The sequence below is a fragment of the Nannospalax galili genome, unplaced genomic scaffold (genome assembly GCF_000622305.1).
Source record: "Nannospalax galili isolate Female #2095 unplaced genomic scaffold, S.galili_v1.0 scaffold146, whole genome shotgun sequence".
Taxonomy (NCBI): Eukaryota; Metazoa; Chordata; class Mammalia; order Rodentia; family Spalacidae; genus Nannospalax; species Nannospalax galili.
This window is the reverse complement of record NW_008357929.1, coordinates 4,858,786-4,880,488: the sequence shown is the minus strand read 5'-3', so window position 1 is coordinate 4,880,488 and position 21,703 is coordinate 4,858,786. Positions and strand designations below refer to the sequence as shown.

Sequence of the window (21,703 nt, the reverse complement as noted above, 5' to 3'; positions counted from 1 at the left end):
GAGGTTCCATTCTTCCAAGAAAGAGAGACCATTGGCCTTTCAGGCTGTGGAGTTATGGGATGGACACTTAAGCTACTGCGTGAAAAGTGGGTTGTAGGGGGCAGGGAAGGGCAGGAAGTTATTGCATGGAAGTTGCTAGGAATAACTTGCTAGGACGTTATTACATGATGGATGCTTAGTACAATCAATGCCTCACAAACAATAAGCACTCAGCAAATATTAATTAGTTTGAACTACTAATCTGTGGCCCTTCTTCACAGAAGGAGGGGAAGCTATCAAGGGCAAGAATGTGTTTAGAATTTCAAATGATTTTGTATTTGAGAGAATCAGGTCTTACACTTCCCTGTAAGAGGTGCATTCTTCAAGCTCCTAGATGCAGAGTCCTGTGGCATCTCAGTCTGGCTGAGCTTGTTGCAACCCTGGCTTCCTTTACCTCAGTGTTTCCTACTAGACTATGTCACAGAGCGCTTTCTGGGGGTGATCTGGTGAGCAAAAGAGACACAGCAGGATTCTTCACCACATCTCTTCATTCATAATATGGAGCAGACACAGGGTCTGGGCCAGGGTGTATATGGGCTCAGTTTCCTCTCCCACCTCTTTCTGCCCATCAGTGTGAGAATGTGATAAACACCGAGGGGCTGGCATCAGGGTTCTGTAGTTCTTATGCCTTTTGACACTGTCCTGATTGCCTCTGTAGTGTGGGCAGCTGCTGGGCCTGAAACTCCTCCATCAGCTCTGGATCTTCCCCCAGATAGCCATGTGCTCAGACTACAACAGAGTCCTGGTTTCTGAAGGACCCCCAGGCCAAGATCAGAGGTGGTAAGAGTCAATGGATATTCGAGCACACCCTCATGGACCAGTTCCTGATTCCGTGCACTTCTTACTTTCCTCTGCTGCTCTTTCTTTCCAACTGTCTGTCCTTGAACCTGAAGCTCCAGAATTAAATGTGAATACAATGGTCTTTCAGAGACTGTAAACCTCCCCAAAGTCAAATCTTAAATGTATGTAGCTTGTACTTTATATGCCTATCTATCATCTACCTATGATCTATCTATCTACCTATCATTATATACCTATCATTATCTATCTACTATCATCTATCTATCATTATCTGTCTATCTACTATCATCTATCTACCTGTCTTCTATCTACCTATTTATCTATGCATCATCTACCTATCATCTATCAATCTAGCTACTTATTTATCATTTCTCTGTCTACCTGTCTACCTATCATCTATCTTTCTGTCTATCTATCTATCTATCTATCTATCTATCTATCATCTATCTACCTATTATCTATCATCTATATAGCTGTCATTTATCTATCTGCCTGCCTATCATCTATCTCTCATCTATCTATCCTCTATCTATCTATCTATCTATCTATCTATCTATCTATCTATCATCTATCTATCTACCACCTATTTATCACCTTCCTCTCTGCTAACCTGCCATCTGTGGGTATTACATGACACTGGTGCACTTACATACATGCAGACAAAACACTCATACACAAATGAAAAATTTTAAAAGAATTAAGATCATAGGAACAAAGACAAGAATGGAAGCCACCAAAGGTCATGTGGGAAAGGCTGGGAAACAGGACACAGGAAGTGTCAGTCACAGTCACAGTAAAGAAGCACTTAAGAGGAATGAGTTTCAGAGATTGGTTGCACCACATGGCAACTTTAGTACACAATAAATGTGTTGTAGTCTTCAAAGTTGTGAAGAGAGATTTTAAATGTTCTCCTCAAAAAAAGATAAATATATGCGGTGATAGATAAGTTAATTGGTTTGATTTAATCATCTCACAGTACATACATAAATCAAAACATCATAGTGTACACTATAAATACACACATGATTTCTCAATTGTCAATTAAATAGAACACATGATCCAGTTCTATTCACCAGGGCTGTGTGGAGGATGGTCACTCACCACAGCCATCCTAACCTGGGTTGTGCAGGAAAGGCATTGCTGGTGAATACATTTCAGCCTGGCCAGAAGAAAACTAGCTCCCCTCTAGAGCCAAATATCAAGAAAGAGCGATTGGCACATTAATCACCATCCACTACTTTCCTGGTTGCTCATCCAGGAGGTGGTAGATTGCAACTGTTCACTAGAGATTGGCTGAATCTTAGACCCATCTGCAGCTCTTGTAAGCCTTTGTCCTGAAAATCCGTATTTGCAGTTTGTTAAGCAAGTCACCAAAGCCTGGCACTGATGGGCTACACGATAAAATAATTGTAAATTGGATTTATAAGAAAAGTCAGAGGTTTGCTTGCCAATTTTGAAAATAGAATAGAGTACACCATGACTCCAGTCAGATGGGCCTGGATTTGACAACCCAATAAAAGTGAACAAGCTTTCAAACACGGAAGTTTGTCCTTCCCTGAGGTTCTTAAACAGCTTAGTTCACAAAAATGTCTTTGGCTGTTTCATTCACCTTCAGTTTTACATATTAGCTCTGGAAACTCAGTATCTTCCTGTTGTCAGAAAGGAACCAGGGACATACAATTGTTTAAGGCTTCTCCTTAGTTCATGGTTAGAACCATTCATGTCTATGAAAGGCTCGCTTATTGCCAAGTAAATGCTCGTCTTTCAAACTTTTTTTTCGCTCAAATTTTCTTGGAATTGTATTATACCAAGCTCAGGTCACTGATACTTGAATCGTGTGTATGGAAGTTCTAGAAGTTATTTCTTGGCTGCTCAGAAAGCTACAAGAAGATGTTTATTTCTCCTGGTCCACCTCCCGCCATCTCTCCCAGTCCGAGCCATCTGTGTTTGAAAGCAGCCGTGTGCTTCTAGTTGCACTGTCCAAAGAACACCATGAAATGTCAAACTGCCCTACTAGGGTCAGAGGAGCAGAAGGATGGAAGAATGTGGGCCTGGTGGAGAGGGCTGAACAGCTGAACCAGTTCTGAGTTGCGCTACTGAAAACTTCGTGCTGTGAAAGAAAATTAAAAGTCTTTAGGTTTGTTTCCAGTCCCATCCATTTACAAGCATCCTGAGTGAGGTAGCCCAGGCATAGAAAGACAAACACCACGTATTCTCTCTCATGGCTGAATGCTAGCTTTGAAATCTTACATATGCATGTTTCAGTTTGAAATTTCAGAGAAGTCAGGAAACTAATAAATGGTCATGGGTGGGAGGGGGCTGAGGCTTCCTGGGAGGGGCAGTAGAATGTGGTGATATGAAGGGGAAAGAGGAACATTACACTAAGAAGGGCTAGATGAGGTGGAGAATGGGAGGGCAGGGCAGAGGAGGGACTATAGGGAGGGATAAGTAACACTAAAGGTCTTTAGAAAAAGCCATCTGGAAACCTACCACTACAGAAGCTTCTTAGAGTATATACATACACATGAAAAGATATTAAAAAGAGTTACCCTTATAGCAGGAAGCATTGCCCTTTCTAGACATCGTATGCTAATGAAAAACACAAAACAACCTTCAATGCCAGGAATGGACTCCCTCTCTAGAACCTGTTGACCAGGGGTACCATAGACCCTCAAACAATACTCACCATTGCCTCTGCTCTTGGTTACCCACTAGAACTGGATGGTGATCCCTATTGCTGAAGACACTACATACACCATACACGAGTTATAGAACAAACAAGAGAAACCAAGCTGGTGCTGACTTCAGAGCCTCATCTCTACTGGCTAGCATCCATAGTGCTAGAAGGTGTTATGCAAGCTACCAGAAGGAAAAACATAATTATCATCCTTACCCAGCTGTGAATCTTGTGAACTACAATAACAACTGGCCTCACAAGATATACCCACTGGTGCAATAGTGGCATGAATATTATGATAGTAACCAACTTCTCTTTAATTGGATTTAGGGTTCGATTCCTAAGATAGAGTCCATCCCTGACATTGATATCAGGCTTAGGAGCCCTAGGCTAGACAGGTCACAGGACATAGGAGAGAACTTAATACCGGTCTTCTACTACATAGTTATGATATTCAAGATATCTAATGACTGATTGTTATACCCATAGATTGATGTATCTCTCAACTATCACTTGAGAAGTTTCCTTATGGAACAGATGCTAATTAAACAGAAACCCACACTGGCCAATGTTCAGGGAACAAGAGACTGAAGAGTACTTATGCCTGAATAAGATACCTATATCAAACTTCTGCCTTCTAAGTTTCAGGGATCATTGTGGAAGACTTGGTGGAAAGAGTGTAAGAGACAGAGGTGGTGGATAAACAGAAGTAAACAGCATTTTTCTAGGCAGGTGGTCAGTTAGTCATATGAACACACAGTAGTGGTGATAGCATGCACAAGTTCCATGCAACCTCAAACCAGAAAAAAAAAAATCACATCATAGACATGAGGAGGTGGGTAAGGAACTCCAACCCCACCTAAGAAAATTGTGGGCAACTGCTGGCTGCTGGGAAGGGCAGAGACAGTCTCTTTCAAGTGTGGTACCCTTAGTAGGTTTATATATATATATGGAGAGAGAGAGAGAATGCATTGTGTTGGGTGAGGGGCAATAAGGAGAGGTGGGGATTAGGGGAGGGATCTAAATACCATCTAATTATGTTGTATCAAAACCACAAAAATTCAATTAAAATATATAATAAAAAAGTGTTTGGATTTAACCCTTTTGCAAAGCAGAACTGTGTTCTGTTCCCTGTAGCCAAAGCACGCCTGATAGATCCCCTTTAACTTTGCTTTCTAGATTCATGCCTTGGGCAAGCACATTGCAGAATCTGATCTCACCAGTTTTGAACATGGGAGTCAGGTCTTTCTTAGGGCTGTTTAGTTTGTCATATCTTTTCAATAATAAAGTTATGTTGATACCCTATATTTGATATATGACATATTTGTCGTATGGGAACTCTATTTGTCATGTAGGAAAGCAACCCCTGCATTCTTTAATGAAGTCAACGGAGGTATCATTAGACTTGTTACAAACTAACACTCAGCTCCCAGAAAACAGGTCCTTGCATGGAATTGACCAGACTATATAAAGTTTGTGTGGTCCTGAGACAAGACCAAAACCCAAGCTTTCCAGATTCATACTGGCAAAGGATGAAATGTTCTATCAAAATTTCCAGTAAATCAGTCATAACAGACAAAACAAGATAAAAATCTATCATAGAAATGAAGCAAACTCCAAGGTTGAGAAGACTTGACAGCCTAATCTTTGCAAGAGTTCCACAGTTTGCGTTCTGACAGCTGGCACAACTCTGAACAGGAAGGAGGAGGTGGTTACCATCTGTGGCCCAGACCTGGTCTCTCAGGTTTCAACTGACAGGGATAACTCCAGGGGGCATGTGCTTTTTGTTTTCAAGTTTTAAAAATAGTTTGCTATAAGAGATTTCAAACACACAGAAGACTGCAGAAAATAATGAAACATACATCTCTGTACTGGCTGCTGCTATTTGACAGATGTTAACATTTTGCCATGGGTTTTAGAGGTTATAAAAATTCCAACACTCCAAGGCTCCACATTATCCTGTCTCATGATTCTTTTACTTTGCAAAATTAGACCACTTGAGCATCTAAAACTTTATCTGTATTTAGGAAGATGTTGACTAGAAGTCTGTCTTCAGAACACTGGTTGGTGGGTTGAAAAGTCAAATTACTTGGCCTGTACAACCCTCTTGGATCTTCTAATGGTTAATAATCCCAATTTAGCACTACCATGAAAATCATTAATATCACACCTTTCTATGTTCTATTTTCTGATTAACTGCATCTTGTAAATCTCAAGTTACATATCAAATTCTTAGAAGCAGTTCTCTAGGCAACATAAAAGTCTAGTCTTAAGTCATAATATGTCAGCCTTCTTCCCAACATCAGGCTGCTTCTCAGCCTCTAAGGAGTCCTCCCTATGACACCTTAGTAAAGAAAAGGGACCTAAAGGTGGCTATGTTAGTACTGGCTCATGGCTTTGAAGGCACAGGCATGGACACCCTCCTCTGTCCCACACATTTGCTTTCTAGGAGCCCTTTTCACAACCTGCCTTTAGCTTGAGTCCTCTGGGTTGGTGTCTCCAGTCTGGCCTTGGTCTCCTTCCTGGTTTGTACTTACAACAGACCTACATTTAACTACATCTCAATTGAGTTCATCTTCCTCCCTATTCCAAGTCTCAAAACCCTGTCCTCAGCAGGAGCCAGGAAAGTGGAAAGGAAGCATGCAGGCAAAGGGAAAGAAAGCCAGAGGAAACAGATGTTACCAAGGGGGAAATGGGGAAAATGGGGGTATTCAGCTGGGGAGGGAAGAGGAAAGGACATAAAATGAACCATGGGGGTAAAGGGAAAGAAGGAGCTCAAGAGAAGGGGGACAGTAGGACACAGGTATTATCAAGGGGAAAATGGGGGCACTTAAACCGGGGAGGGAGGTTAAACAGGGAGAGAGAGAGGAGAGATAAAGCTTAGGTGATATGAAAAGCCAGAAGGAAATATATTAACTAAAAAAAACCCCTGAAAATATGCCTACAATATCTGAACATGAGTACATGCGTGTACCTGAAGGCTATATAACAAGGAACACAGTGACAGACAGGAGAAACCTCCCTTTGAGTTGTTAGAGTAGCCCAAGAGACTCCCAAGATAACACAGGCTATTTCCATAGGCCTTGATTACCTCCCAGAACTTGAAGGTGAGACCCTATTGTTAAAGACAGGACTTATTTCAGACATAGGACTTGGAGCAATTGAGCTGGAACTAATCTGGAGGCCTTATCCCTAAAGATTAGCTCTTGTAGAGGATACTATGCAAGCTGCTAAGGGAGAAAAATCAGTCAATGGTCCAACCCAGCTCCAAAGCCTAATAACCACAAAGGCTGGCACGGCAAACTATCTATCTCTATTGGTGCAGTAATGACACTTCTATCTAGGGGGTGATCAACAGCTATCTAATTAGACTTAAAGCCTTCTCAGTGGGAGGGAATTGAAGGGTGGCACTGTAAATATAGTCAAATACACATGGCAGGAGAGGTCATAGATCTTAGAGAAAACCCTATCTCTGTCATATCTCTAGACAAATGAAATTTCGTACCATATGCTAAATATGGATCCTTACATTTACAGACAAGTATACTGTACACCTCTCATCAAAGAAGCTTTTTGTTGCAGTAGATGGAGGCTATTACAGAGTTCCACAACTGGTTACATACAGAAAATATATGTCTGAGAGATAGATGCCCATCCCTAAGTGACACCTCTCCAGTGGAACCTCTACACTTAAGGCTCATGGCAGAACATGGGGTAGAAAAAAACACTAATATATCCCTCAACTCTCACTAGTGAAGCTTCCTCTTACAGCAAAGTGCAATGTACACAGAAGGCCACAACTGGCTAAGTTTTAGAGAACAAGAGACCGCAGAGTGCGTAAGCTTGGATGGGACTCCTACATTAAACCTCATCTACTCATGGCTATATTAAACTCATTCACTCATGGTCATTGCAGAATAGGGGGCGGAAAGATTGTAAGAGCCAGAGTTGGTGAATGAAGATGGAGAAACAGGCCTTTAGACCAAGCCCTTCTGGTTATCATAGTCTCCATTGAAAAACTAGCTATTCTGATGGTCCTGCCTTTGTATGTGACTGTATCTTTCTCTCTTGCAACTTTCAATGTCTTTTCTTTGTTCTGTACATTCTGTGCTTTGACTATTATATGATGTGGGGGTTTCTTTTCTGGTGGTGTCTATTTGGTGTTCTGTATGCCTCTTGAACCTTGATAGATAATGCTTTCCTTGTATTTTGGGAGGTTTTATTCCCCCTGCCCCCGTGATTTTGTTGAAAATATTTTCAGTGTGCCTTTGATCTGAGTTTCTTTCCCTTTTATTCCTAAGATTTGTAAGTATGGTTTTTTTATACTCTATCGTAATTTCTGCAAATTCTGTTCCTGGTTATTTTAGATTTAGCATTTTCTTTGACTGAGTGATCCATTTCCTATACTTTATCCCTGAGATCTGATACTCTCTTTTCTACTTGATCCCATCTATTGGTGAGGCTTTTCTCTGAGCTTTTTGTTTGATTTCATGAGTCTTTCATTCACAGTTTTATTTCAATTTTGCTTTTCTTCAGAGATTCTATATCTTTATTAAATTCTAACTTTGCATCTAGAATTGCTTTACTTATTTAATTCAACTGTTCGTGTTTATTTTCAGTCTTCATTCAATTTCTTTTCTTATCCTCTTTGAGTTCCTTGAACATATTTACAACTGCTCTTTTGAAATAGTTGTCTTCTGCATCAGTTAAGTTGCCTTTCTCTGTAAACACTACCATGGGGGGTGTTAATTTCTGGAGGGGACATATTGTCTTCGTTATTCATATTGTTTGTGCCTTTGCAATGGGACCTAGGCATCTAGGGTTACATCTCTGGTGGTGTTTCTTGATATGGATATCTTGTTATATGTGTTTGGATTCTTGCTGTTACCCCAACTTGTAGTCTATGGACCAACTGTTGGTAGTTGGTGTTCAGCCTTGGGGCTACTCAGTTGTTCCAGGTCAGACTCTACAGAGTAGTGTGGGAGTCCTGGAGTAGTGTGGGAGTGGGGTGACTGCTGAGCTAGATGACAGGCAGACTGGGTCTGGGGGTCCTTACCTATGAGTGTGGAATGATGAAAAGGAAGAGAAGCAAAGTTCTGGGTAGTGATAAGCAAAGAGGCAAGCATTTTTGATGACAGAGTGATAAAATTGTCCCAAGTATACAGAACTTTGCCCATTTTATCACGGAATGTCTCACATCCTTGGGAACCCCATCAGTCCCAAGGAAATCAGAACATATGGTCATCCTACTTCACATGTGGAGAGATTTTAACATCTAACTAACGATATTTGATGAAGAAGAGGAGTCTTCAAAATTGGAAATGGTTTACAAGCTCCAAGTTCTGTATACATTACCTAATACAATGAAAGCATGCAGATGGGAGCCTTTGCAGTCCTGGGGAAGGCCAGAGCCGGGGAATTAAAGTTCAGGAACGACTTGAAACTAGAAAGTTAAAGGCTAAAAATGGAGAAGAGGAAGGCACCATGTGGCACTCACAAATTTACCTTTTAATGTGTGATCAGAAAAAGAGGATAAAAACCAGAGCCTTGTGGCAGGCTCCTGGAGATTTCTACTTAGATATTGCTCCCCTAAGCTACAGTGCATGCTGTTGATTACCAGTGCCAAAATAATACAGGGATGTCTCTGATGCACCTGCTATTGAGATAACAGGCATTTGATCTATTGGTTCATTGAGTTCTCAGACCAGTAATCCTACTCAAAGGAAAATGAAACTTTTTCTGTGTAATTCTGACATGTCCCTACCATGATTCCTAGTGAGCTCCTGATTCTTACAAATACTCCCAAACCAATTTAGTATAATAAGTGCAGAGTTAATGTGAAAGCTAGGGAGTGGGTCTTTATTTTGAAGAATCCACATTTTTCCCATTAAAAAAATTCAGCCTATGTTTGTACATTTTGGACTTCTTATGACACTTTCTCCATATTTTTCAGAGATGACATGGTATTTTCAGTAATCTGCAAATCTGTATTAGTTACTTTGCATTGCTATACCCAAAATACCTACCATAAACAGCTTAAGGGAAGAAACATTTACTTGGGCTCATAGTTTTAATAGGTTCTGTCCAAGGTATGTTGATCCCATGCATTTGTGGAGGTCATCGTGATGACTGGAATATGTGGTGAAGGAGAGCTGTTCATGGCCACCAGGAAGCAGAGTTCAAGATAGGAAGTAGCTAACCTCTGGTGACCTACTTCCTCCCACTAAGCCCACTTCCTAAAGGTTCCACAATCTCCCCAAATGGTGCCACAAGCTGGGGATCAAACATTTGAAACATGAGCCAGAGGAAGTGTGGACATTTCATAGTCAATTCATAAAGTTGTCCCTCTAATTTTGGAGACTAAAGTTTGTAAAGCCCAAGATTCTTAGAGCCCTTAAATCGCTACTGTCTGGGCTTTAAATGCCTCATGTCATGATTAGTGAAGCCTTCCTTATGAAAATAATTTCTCTAATGCTGAAAGAACAAAATAGAAGTTGAGTACCATTTTCTTGTCATCTGTTAATGTAATAGCATCACTCCTCATGTACAATTAAATGTAATTAAAACAAGCTTTGAATTAATTTGAATGACTTTTATATTTCTGGCTATATGTTTTTAAAAGATATAAATCTTTATAGGCTTTAAATCTATATAGGCCTAGATTTGTCCAAGAAGTTGAAGAGAAATAAAAATGTACTATTAAGGCAATGGAAGAAATTACTCATGAATTTTAGGAAGATTAATTCTTTGTGGACTGAGATTTATTGTGTATATGTATCAAGTCAAAATAAATGGTTTAAAGATGAAGAATTCAGTTAACAAACAGTGTGCTTGTCCCTCCACATTTTACCTATTGATGAGTTGAATGATTTTGTTGGTGCACAGGGCAAACTGCCTGGGCTTATAGATCTACCTGCTCCATTAGTCAGAACTCCCCACTGCTGTTCAGTCACCCCAGAGACATCAGCAGATCAAACTTTCAGTAAAGGTCTAAATGGAGAAAGCACATTCATGTATGCTTGCTTCCATAGTTCCTTTCTAACCAATAGCAGTCAGTGTTCATTTATCAATCAACTTAGTTCAACTACAGATATTGAACACTGAGGGTGAATGAAGGCAAGCTCTGAGTAAATACTATTGAATAAAATAGGCTGCCCATCCTGAAATCCTTATGGTTCCATAAGGGAACTAGGACCTAGACACAGACCGTTTACAATATAGCATAATGTAAACAATTCCATAGGATAAGGAATCAGTGGAAGGTCTGAGGACTTGGCCTAGAGAATCAGGGAGCCTTATGGAGCCAGTGTGATTGGTGTAGCTTAACTTAGGTTGCTGCAGAGAATGCTGACAGTAGCAGAGGAAAGGGAGGACATTCCTGATAAGAAACCCAGTGTGGCTAATGGTCTAGTGATAGGAACCTGCAATGGGTTTGAACACTATGAAAAGTCTGGTGTGTTGGAATTTTCTGTGAAAAAAACTTGCAGAACTTAGGATGCGTGGGTCCATTGCTATCATCAGAGTCCTTCTACAAGTGTGACTAAGACCAAGAGCAGAAGCAGCACACAGAGCTACTTAGAAATCAAGGTGGTGCTGCCTTTAGAGCCTCATCTCTTCTGGCTAGCATCCATAGTGCTGGAAGGTGTATGCATGCACTGGGAAAAAATAATCATCAACTGTACCCAGTTATGAATTCTGTGAACTGCAGTAACAACTGGCTTGGCACCATATACTCACTGGTGCAATAGTGGCATGGATATTATGGGAATAACCAATCACTCTTTACTGATTTAAGGTCCACACCATAGAATGGAGCCCATATCTGGCATTGATACCAGGCTTAGAAACTTGAGGCTAGACAGATCACAAGATGTAGGGAGAACCTAATACTAGTTTTCTACTAAATAATAATTATTATTGTATTAGACTCTTAATAATTCATTGTTATACCCATAGGTTAAGGCATCTCTCAACTCTCACCAGAGAAGTTTCCTTATGTAACAGATGTTGATTAACACAGAAACCCATAACTAGCCAGTGTGCAGAGAACAAGAGGCTGCAGAGTGCTTAACCTGATAGGACATCTGTATCAAGCTTCTACCTCCCAAGGCTCAAGGATCAATGGGATGAGCTGGTGGAAAGACTGTAAGAGCCAGAGATGGTGGACGACCACAAGTAAACTGAGTTTTTCAGGTGGCTGATAAGTTATACATATGAACACACAGCAGTGGTGACAGCATGCATAAATCCCGTGCAAGCTCAAAAGAGAGAAAATCCCATCATAGACATGAGGAAGTGGGTAAGAAACCCCAAACCAACCTAAGGAAATTGTGGCAACTGATGGCTGCTGGGAAGGGCAGAGACAGTCTCTTTCAAGCATGGGACTCTTGGTAGGTTAACCAGACTCCAGTGAATGGACCCACACTGAAGAACATTTGGAGACACTGATTAAACTCTCTAAGCCTTATTATATACATATTATAGAGTGTATTAAATTGGACAGGGGCAATAAGGGGAGGTGCAGATGGAGGAGGGGATCTAAATACCATCAAATTATACTGTATATAAATCATAAAAAATCTAATAAAAAAGAAATACAGAGTCCCAGGTCCCACCTAAACCTGCCTTGTAAGAAGTCCTCAGTTGATTTGAGAACTGTACTTATTATCTCTCAAGTCGTGTGTAAAGCATGCTGTTTTAGTTCTGTTTGGGAGTCATTTCTAAATCTTTTAAAAATAGACCAAAAATCTGCTTTTCTTGATGTCTGTGCTCCAATAATGCAGCAATTACCCTTGACTCCCTGCCAGGAGAAGAATTTAGCACCTTTTCTGTTCTTAGCTTACTAGAATCCTTTCCACCACCATCACCGAAAAAGCTGGAGAGATCTCCTACTGGTTCCAGCATTGCCCTTATTTTTATGCTCTTTAGTTTTTTCTTTCAACTATTGTTATTGCTTTATTGTTTTATAACTATATTTGTCACAATTATTTAGACGCTCTTCCCTATGTATATGAATTCAGTCTAGCTACAATCTGAATGACTGTGTCTCTACAAAATCCAAATACTAAAACTTTATTTTCAGTGTGATTTTTTTCAGGAGGTGGGGACCTGTAGGGTGATTAGGCTATGAGGATGGAAACCTCATGATGAGATTAGTGCCTTATGGGGATGAGGACACCAGTTTTCTCCTCTTTGGTCACGTGAAAACATAACTAGAAGATGTCGTCTGTGAACCAGGAAGTGTCCCTCACTTGCAATTGAATGTTCCGTCATCTTGATCTCAGCTTTCTCAGCTTCTAAAACTATGAGAAAGACATTTCAGATTTTTAAAAATCTTTTATTTATTATTTTGTTTTATGTGTATGAGTGTTATGCCTGCATGTACTTAAGTGCACCCATGTCGTACAATGCCCACAGAGGACAGAAGAGGCTGTCAGATCCCCTGGAACTGGAGTTATGGACAGTTAGCTGCCATGTGGGTGCTGGGATTCAAACTCAGGTCTTCTACAAGAACAGTCAGTGTTCTTAACCACTGAGCCATCTCTCCAGCCCCCAGAAATTTCTTTTTTTTAAGCCCCCTAGTCTAAGATACTTTGTGGGAGCAGCTCCTAACGACCAGTTCTTTACCTTAGTGCTGCCATGTTTATCAACTTTGCATTTCAACTCCCCTCTCTCTAGCTTAGAGTTTTGCTTTCTGGAAGAGATTTCTAAGGACAGGTACAAAGGTCTTCTAGTTCACAAATTGCTGTGTATTGCTTTGAACTTGAAAATCGCAGTTTCATAAGAAATGGAATTCTTGTGTGACAATCTTTTCTGCTCAAATTTTTGTAAACTTGGCTTTTAATTTTCTGGCATTTAACACTGAAGAAAATCTGAGGATCACCCAGTTTCTTTCACTTTCTGGACAATTGTTTTATTCTAGTTGGAGGATGGTGGGAGTCTTTATTTCCGAAATAATTTTTCACCAGAATATGATTAGCGTATGAAAAGCTAGCATATGAATGCAGCATATAACTAGAATGCTAACTTGCTCCCTTTTGTTACTTTTGCCTAAGAATCAGTGAATTCTTTTGATGCATAAATTCAGATCTTCTCTAAATGCTAGGCATTTTTCTTTTCATATATCTTTGAAAATATTTTTGTTTCTTTTATCTTGTCCCTTTCTATAGAAGCTGGATATCCGTCTTATTAAATTTCCACTCTCTTCCCTTTATCTCCTAATTAATTTCTTATTATGTCCATTCTCTTGATCTCTTTCTCTATGTAATGGAAAATTTTTGTCAAAATCATCCACATCACAGAATTAACTTTTTGCTGTTCTTATTTTTCCTTCTTATTTCTAACACTGTCTATAAACTCTGAAGTGAAGTCGTTTCTTTCCTCCCTTCTTCTTTAAATATCCCATAGTACATTTCTTTTTTAAAAATTATCTTATCATTTTATCTTTACTGAACATACTTTTAAACAATTTTTGTGTAGGTATGGAGTCAATATTTTCAGTTGTTTATGATGACTGTGTCCCTGATTTCTCATTTGTATGCAGTGGATTATTTCTTCTTTAAAGTTTTATATATTAAAGAAAGCTTCATGTTATTTTTCGTTCTCTCTGCTCTTTACTGTTCCTTCGTTTTCTTGTTTTCGTTTTTGCAGATGAATGCAGACAAATAATTGGCAGTTTAAGATGAATGATGGGTGTGGTTATTGGCCACTTTCTATCTATCTGAGTCCCGAAGATCTAGCTGAGTCACTCAGTCAGTCCACATCCCGAGAGGAGTAGGGAAGGGAACTAAAGCCCGGCAGGAGAGCTTATATGCGTGTTTTATTTTCTCTGTGTCTCACTGAAGCCATCATAAGACCAAGCTCTCTCCATAAGGTTTTCAATTTCAAGAAGCTCCATTTGCACAAAAGCAGACAGCTTTGTCTCCCCTGGTCCTCAGAGACTACTGGTATCCCTCTGATTTGAAAACACTATTTGAACATTTAGTGACCCAGTTACTCTAACTAAAAGCTGTTTTCTATAGTCTTTCTCGCCAGTTTAAGGTGAAGAAATAGCTAATAGAGTAATTCTCCAAGATATTCTGGTTTGCCTTTTCTTCAGACACAGTAAGAGGGGTTGTCCTGGTTCCTCTCTCACTCTTTATCCACAGCCTCCAGAGGCATACTGGTCCATCATGGAGGACAGTATACTATGGATTCTTTTCTAGCCTAGCAGCATGGTCTTAGGGTGCTATTAACACAGAAAAGTGGCCCAGTTCTCCTATAACCTCTCCAGCACCTCTAAATTGGGAGTATCAGTTTGCTTTGCCAGAATTTTCTTATCTATTTCTTACAACACTGAATAGCCTTCTCAGGAATGGGACCCACTCCACCTCTTTTCTTTATTGAGTTTGAGCTACTCCATCCAGAAATAACTGAATTTAGTGCTTGGTTGGTACCAGTCCCTTTTTCTGCCTGATAGCATACATATCCCTGCTTATTTAGTCAAAGCATGGATGCTCATTTTCAATAGTGTGGCTCATCTGATAAAGATTTCTTGAATCTTTAATGGCTTCCAATCACACTGAACTGGGCTAGGCTCATATAGGCTATCATCTCTCAGCTTCGATTTTGCCCTTTGTGAGCTTACATCTAGGAATCTACAAACCATAGCACTGTCATTGAGCTCCCCCTAGGCTCTGACAATAGGGCTTCTGGGAAGCCTGGAAGAAGGAGATGACAGATCATTCCCTCATTGTATTTGCTTCTGTGCCTGGCCATGTGGCCACAGCAGTGGTCTTTATCCAGCAGCAGTGAGTTCCAGTTTTGCCTGAGTTCCCATTACCCGCCTTATCTTGTTTCCCACTCGTACCCTCTTCCTTCAAATGAGAAGAAACATGTGTACCCAGCTGGGTCCCTTCCTGTATGCTCCATAGGGGCCTTTTCTGCACTGTTGAGGCATAACCATTGGCCAAACCACTTCCTCTCCTCAGATATGCCAAGTTCCAGCTTTGCAAGATTCTTTCTCATTTCTTTGAAGTTACAGTATCATCTAACTCTGTTACACTAAGTTTCCCCCTCCCTGCTGGGGGACCCCCTTTTCCACTCAGGGTCTCATGGTCCTGACCCTGATTGACAAAACTGACATAGTACATTCTATTTGGGTTTTGCATCGTTTATGACATTTGGGGGTGGAGGACTTACAAGGACATGGATTCTAATAGGCTTTTCTTTTTCCATATTTGAAATGCATGTACCATCTGCCTCCCACCCCGCAGTCTCCACCAGCCTTTCGCGAGCAGCCAGCTTTTGGGGTAAAACACACACTGGTCAGTCTCACCCAGAGGGGTCCAAGAGGTGCTGCTGCTGTTCATTTGCTACTCCCGTTTCCCATGCTCAATATGGCTGCGGCTCCTCCCTTTCATGCAACTGATTGGTTAGGAGAGTTGATGGGCTTCTGCCTGACAGACTCGTTCCACAGAGTGTAGAAAGGAGGCAGGACTAGTGGTCTGCTGGAGGAAGTTCAGGTTACAGCCTCCTTCCTTCATTTCCCATCCTCAGGGGTGGTGACTGATTCCTGTTCCTATGGCAATTGTCATCATAGTGTTATCATCTCTGCCTTTCGGTCTTCCAAAGCCAATTCACCCAGTTCTTAGTATTGACTTTCACTTGTTGAAATGTGTTGGTTGTCTTTCTCAGTAGACCATGCCTGGATGCATAAACCGTACAAACTCCCACAGGTTTTGCACAGACCCTGTCTTATGAGTCTAACAAAGGCCACAGACAAGTGAATCAGTGAGTACAAAAAGATGACAAATGATTTGTAAAACAAACCCATGCTGCAATGGAGCCATTGAAGAGGGAGACATGCATGGCATTTAAGGGAGCCAGAAACTGCTGCACAGATGAGGTAGCATCTGGCAAGCAGGGGGAGCTCACGAGAGAAGGAAAAATGGGTGTTCTGAGTCATGACCCAAGGCAAGAAAGATCAGGCCTTTGAGTCCAATGGGTGAGAAAACCATGAGTAGTTGAGACCGAGAACTATGTGATGTGGTTAGCAGTGGTGCACACTGGGTGAGGTCTACAATGGAAGAGGGTAAGTCTAGGAAATGTAAAATGATGCCAACTTAGAAATGTCTCATTGGAAGCCATGTCAAGAAGTTGGAAGACACTGTAAGAAGTGACTTCCTCCAATTTGTACAAGAGGAAGATGTTCTGAAGGAGAAACAGCTAGAATAAAGGAGAGTAAACAGGAAGTTGTTCCCTGTGCCCAAGTGAGAGATGTTAGCTTAAGTTAGGGTACAGGGAGTGGGAACAGGAGAGAGAAGTTTGAGAGACACAATAAGTTAGAAACAGCAGAATTTAGGTATGATTTGGGTAAAGTCGATCAGGCAAAAAGAAGAATCAGGAATTCATTCATTTAATAAGTATTCCTTTATAGACACACGTGTATGTGTGGAAACTGTTAATGTCATGTTTCTCTCTTACTTTTTGTTCTCAAGATTGAATTCAGAGCTTTGTGGCTGTTAGGTAGGTGTTCTACCACTGAACTATGCCATCAGCCCAGGAAGTGTTGTAGATGCACCCATGATCAGATGCCACTCAGTTTAAGCTGGGAGAACTTTGTGGGTAACTTGGTGCCCTTCACTGAGTCTGCTATGTCTCCGATGTCAGACAAGGGATTTCTTGATTTATTCCCACCTCTATCAATTGTGCTGCCTCAGGCACTTGGGAACACTCATAACTTATGCCAATTCTTAGGGACAAACTTGTTTTCTACTCCCTAGTTTTTTTAACCTTGAATGTTGTATTTGCTCTTCACTGTATTGAGTAAGATAAGAATTAGAACTTTTCTATGTTTATAAAACAATTTATTCTGTCACAAAAGCTTTAGTGAGCAAGACATTACTGAAGATTATATAGATGAGGGGTCGACATTATTCATCCTACAACAAGCAGCATTAAAACCACTGTGACATATTTCATGTCTATCAAATCTTATTCAAACCTCCATGAAAGGAGTCTTTATGTGTAGCTCTTGCCCTTCTTTTCTTCTCTTTTTTCCCATGGTGCTTGATTCTGCTGGATGCCATATACCTTCCTCAAATGAAAAAAAAAAAAAAACAAAAAACAAAAAAAACCTTCTTTCCTCCTCTTTTGAAATAAATTAAATTTTTTATCTAGCTTCTGTCTAAAATTTGCATACTGAACACTTCATGATATATCTAGTTCATGTTCTATTGCTATACCAGAATAGCTGAGGTTGGGTAATTTATAAAGAAGACAAATTTGTTTATTTTTGATGACTTATTTATGTTATATTTCAACTATGACAGAAAGCATGCTAATTATCTTTCTGAATCCGACTTATTTTAGTGAACAACATGAGCTACAATTCCAAATATTTTCCTTCAAATGACATGATGTTGTTATGTTACTATTATTACTGTTGCTATTTATGTGTTTGTGTATTTGTACTATCTATGGGTGGGTTGGGTGCCCATGGAGGCCAAAAGAGGGTGTCTGATCCTTTGGAGCTGGAGTTACAGGTGGCTGCCAGTTGCCAGATGTGGATGTTGGGAACCAAAAGTCTTCTGGAAGAGCAGCAAGAGCTCTTAACAACTGAGCCATTTCTTCAACATGATTCTCTCCTCTTTTCTTTTCTCTCTCTCTCTCTCTCTCTCTCTCTCTCTCTCTCTCTCTCTCTCTCGTTTTGACTGTGTGTATGTAAGTGCACCTGTGCCTACAATGCCCATGGAGGACAGAAGAGGGTATCAGATCTCCAGAACTATAGTTACAAATGGTTTGTTACCCACCATGTGGGTGCTGGGAACTGAACCTAAGTCCTCTGCAAGAGTAGCAAGTGCTCTTAACTGCTAAGCCATATCTTCAGGAGAAATTTTTCTTAATAGATAAAAACCAGGAGGCATGAAAGTAGAAGGAGAAGGAGAACAGGAAGAGCACCAGTATGGGGAGATACCTGCAGCCAGTGGGGATAAATATAATCAAAGCCCCTTTGATGCATGAGTGAAACTATTATAGTGAGATCCACTGTTTTGCACAATTAATGTACAATTCTATTAGTATTAAAGATTAAATTGTATTCATGCTCAGGGTTCTGGAGCCTGACTCCTTGTGAGAACCTTCTGCTGCCTCATCTCCTGGAAGAAAGGAGGGCAAATGCCGTATGCAAACCAAGCAAAACACAAGAGGCAGCTTCACTGTACAGCAGCTCATGCTGACAATGACAGGTGAGAAGAGGAAGCTTGTTCCTGAGGGCAAGACACCCAACCTCCTATTGACCCGGCTTTCAGAGGCCCTACCACTTCTCAGTCCATTCCACTGAGAATCAAGGTCCCAACAACAAACTTTTGGGGAAAATAGTCAACTATAATATGGTGTCCAAAATTACATAAGGACCTATAATAAATAAAGCTTTCCTCCTAAGGAGATTACATCTTCTATTCAAGATATTTATAAGGCAATGAAAAGAAAACTTGGTTTGAAGAAATTTCCAAGGGTGTAAGGGAGTTTGAATTGAGGAGAAAACTTATAAATGAAACTTTGTAGAATGACAGAGATATGGCAGGACACAAAGCACAGATCTCAGTGATTTATTTGGTATTCACTAGCACAATGCAGGTTTCGTGAATATGTGAAAATCATTATTCTAACATCTATGATAAATATAAAAATAAGGCATAAATTCATATTACTAAATTGAAATGCAGTAGAGAATACATAATTGCCACAATAAATTAAAATAAATGATTATTCTAAATGCATGTCATTGCATGCGTTTATCAAAATATCACTTTAATGTGAGTCTCAACTAAATTCTAAATGTTAACTGCAGCTTTATCATCTGTGGCAGATGATTGAAAACACTATATTTCATTTCTTTCTAAGAATTTATTTTATCCTCTTATTAATTATAGCTATTAACAATAAATCAAATCATTTAAATATTCATTTTTCTTATCTTTTAGGAACAAGGGCATCACCACATAAATATCACAGGTCTAAGGTTTGTACTAGTTCTATTTTATGACTGGGGATAAAATATGTTACAGTCATATTAGTTAATTTTGCATAGGTATGACAGAATGCCTAATACAAGTGACTAAAGAGGAGGAAAGATTTATTTTGTCTTCTTGGTTTCAGAGGGTTCAGTTCTTGGTTGCTTGGCCATATGCCCTTGGGAAGAATATCATGGCATTTGGAGTATGGAGGGAAAGGCTGTTTACCTCATGATAGACAGGAAGCTGAGAGCAAGCAGAAGAGACCAGGCAGCCTTTAAAAGAGGGCCCCCAATGGCTTACTTACTCCAACTGGAACCCATCGTCTAATGCTTCCAGAACCACTTCAAATAAAACCACAATCTGGGGATCAAACACTTGAGTGATTTGTAGAGGACATTTCAGATTCAACCTATAACATGTTGAGTAGCTCATCTTTATTTTGGGGGAGAGAGACAGAGACTTCATCCAAGTCAAATAATATGACAATGGCATTAGAGAATGCTGTGGGATTCCAAGTAACAGCAGTACCATGACATCGCAGAACAGGCCAGTAGAGATTCAGATTAAGTCTGAAAGTTTTTAAGGCAGTTTGGAGTCTTTCATACAGGGTGCTGGACACTTGCCCAACAAAAGAAACAATGGGAGATGTGATTGTTACTAACCTGGTCTGAAGCTCACAAGATAAGAACATTATCTTCTTGGAAGAACAGCATCTCCTGTTACGATTCCAGTTACCATTAGCCTTAGCTATGAGCTTCTAGGATAAGCTATCACTGACTTCCATACAAGAAAGTAGTCTCCTGGAAAGAGTGGGTTATAGAAGGCAGAGACTCTGTTCTGAGTGTGTCTTTACAGCTTCTCTGTCATGTGGAACAAATGATTTGAGGGTTCATGTTGAGCGTTTAAACAGTGTTTGCTTATGTCTACCCAAACAGGATACTGCACCTAATGGGGTGTCACTCCTTGTGGTGACTCCCCAAAGTCTGTAGAATGTTGAGGCTTATTAGGTTCTTGTGGAAATCATAAAGAGTCTGTGTTCTTCCTCTTATTCATACAGCAATAGCAAGTCGACTTGCTCATTGGTTCAAGCAAGGGGATGTCCATTTGTGATTTGAGTTACATATAGGAAAACTGTCTGAACAGTTCAAATTCAGATGTAGCTTTCCATGTTCCCATGGTTGTTTGAACTTTTGGACACATGGTAGAAGAAGATAAAAGCATGACTTGAGATGATACTAAAGATGCCACTTAAAATTTTAAAGAGAGGTTATGAAAATTGCACTATGGCTAGCTCTACAAGGCCTGGGAAAGGTACAAAACAGCCTTAGAGTCACGTGTGTGTGTGTGTGTGTGTGTGTGTGTGTGTGTTTAAGGGAATGAGAGAGAAAAATCATGTGAGTCCCAACATGAGTGAGAATGCCATCCCATAATTGCCTCTTTGTTAGTGATGTTCAGCGTGGTGGGAGGCACCACGATTTATGCAAAATGACACACACCATTTACTGGAATTATGTTTCTTTTCATCAAAGTCCCAGCAGGAAAGAGAATTCACCATGATTAGTTTAAACAAAGAAAAGTATGTGAAGGGATGGTTACAAACGGGTGGTTAGGTCCAGGGAACAAATAAGGAATGACAGTTACCCAGAGACTCACCACGGAGGGAAGATATCACCTTTGCTAGGGCTGAAACAATACAGGGAGGAAAGGGTGTTCATGGAAATCCACAGGAGCTGGAACAGTAGAGTGAGGGCCACCCAATGGGTGCATCAGTCACAGAGGGAAGTCAAAGCTGGGGGGTGGGGGAGGAAAGACAGAGGGACAGAGACAGACAGAGACAGAGAGCTACATTCTGACCACTTTATCTTCCAATCTCCGCTCATAGTCTTGTTGGCTGATTCCAACCAGAAACCATCTGGAAAGACAGCCTAAGGGTGGCTAAGATACCTGGCAGAGAAAAGGGTGGAGGGTGGAACCACTAAAGGTTTGGAGAGGGAGTTGACAGATAGCTTCTGTCTGGTATGTAGATCTGCTTTAATTTTTAAAAATTTATTTTTATGTTATGTGCATGTATGTTTTACCTGCACGTATGTGTGTCACATGTGTGCAATGCCCATGGAGGCCAGAAGAGGGCACTGGATCCCCTTGAATTGTAATTATGGATGGTTGCTAGCTGCCATGTGGGTGCTGG

General features: G+C 40.4%; 1 pseudogene; it reads right to left on the bottom strand.

Moving 5' to 3' along the window:
• Window positions 1-516: 516 nt before the first annotated feature.
• On the bottom strand, window positions 517-640 carry LOC115068069 (annotated as a pseudogene).
• Between the last annotated feature and the right edge of the window lie 21,063 nt (window positions 641-21,703).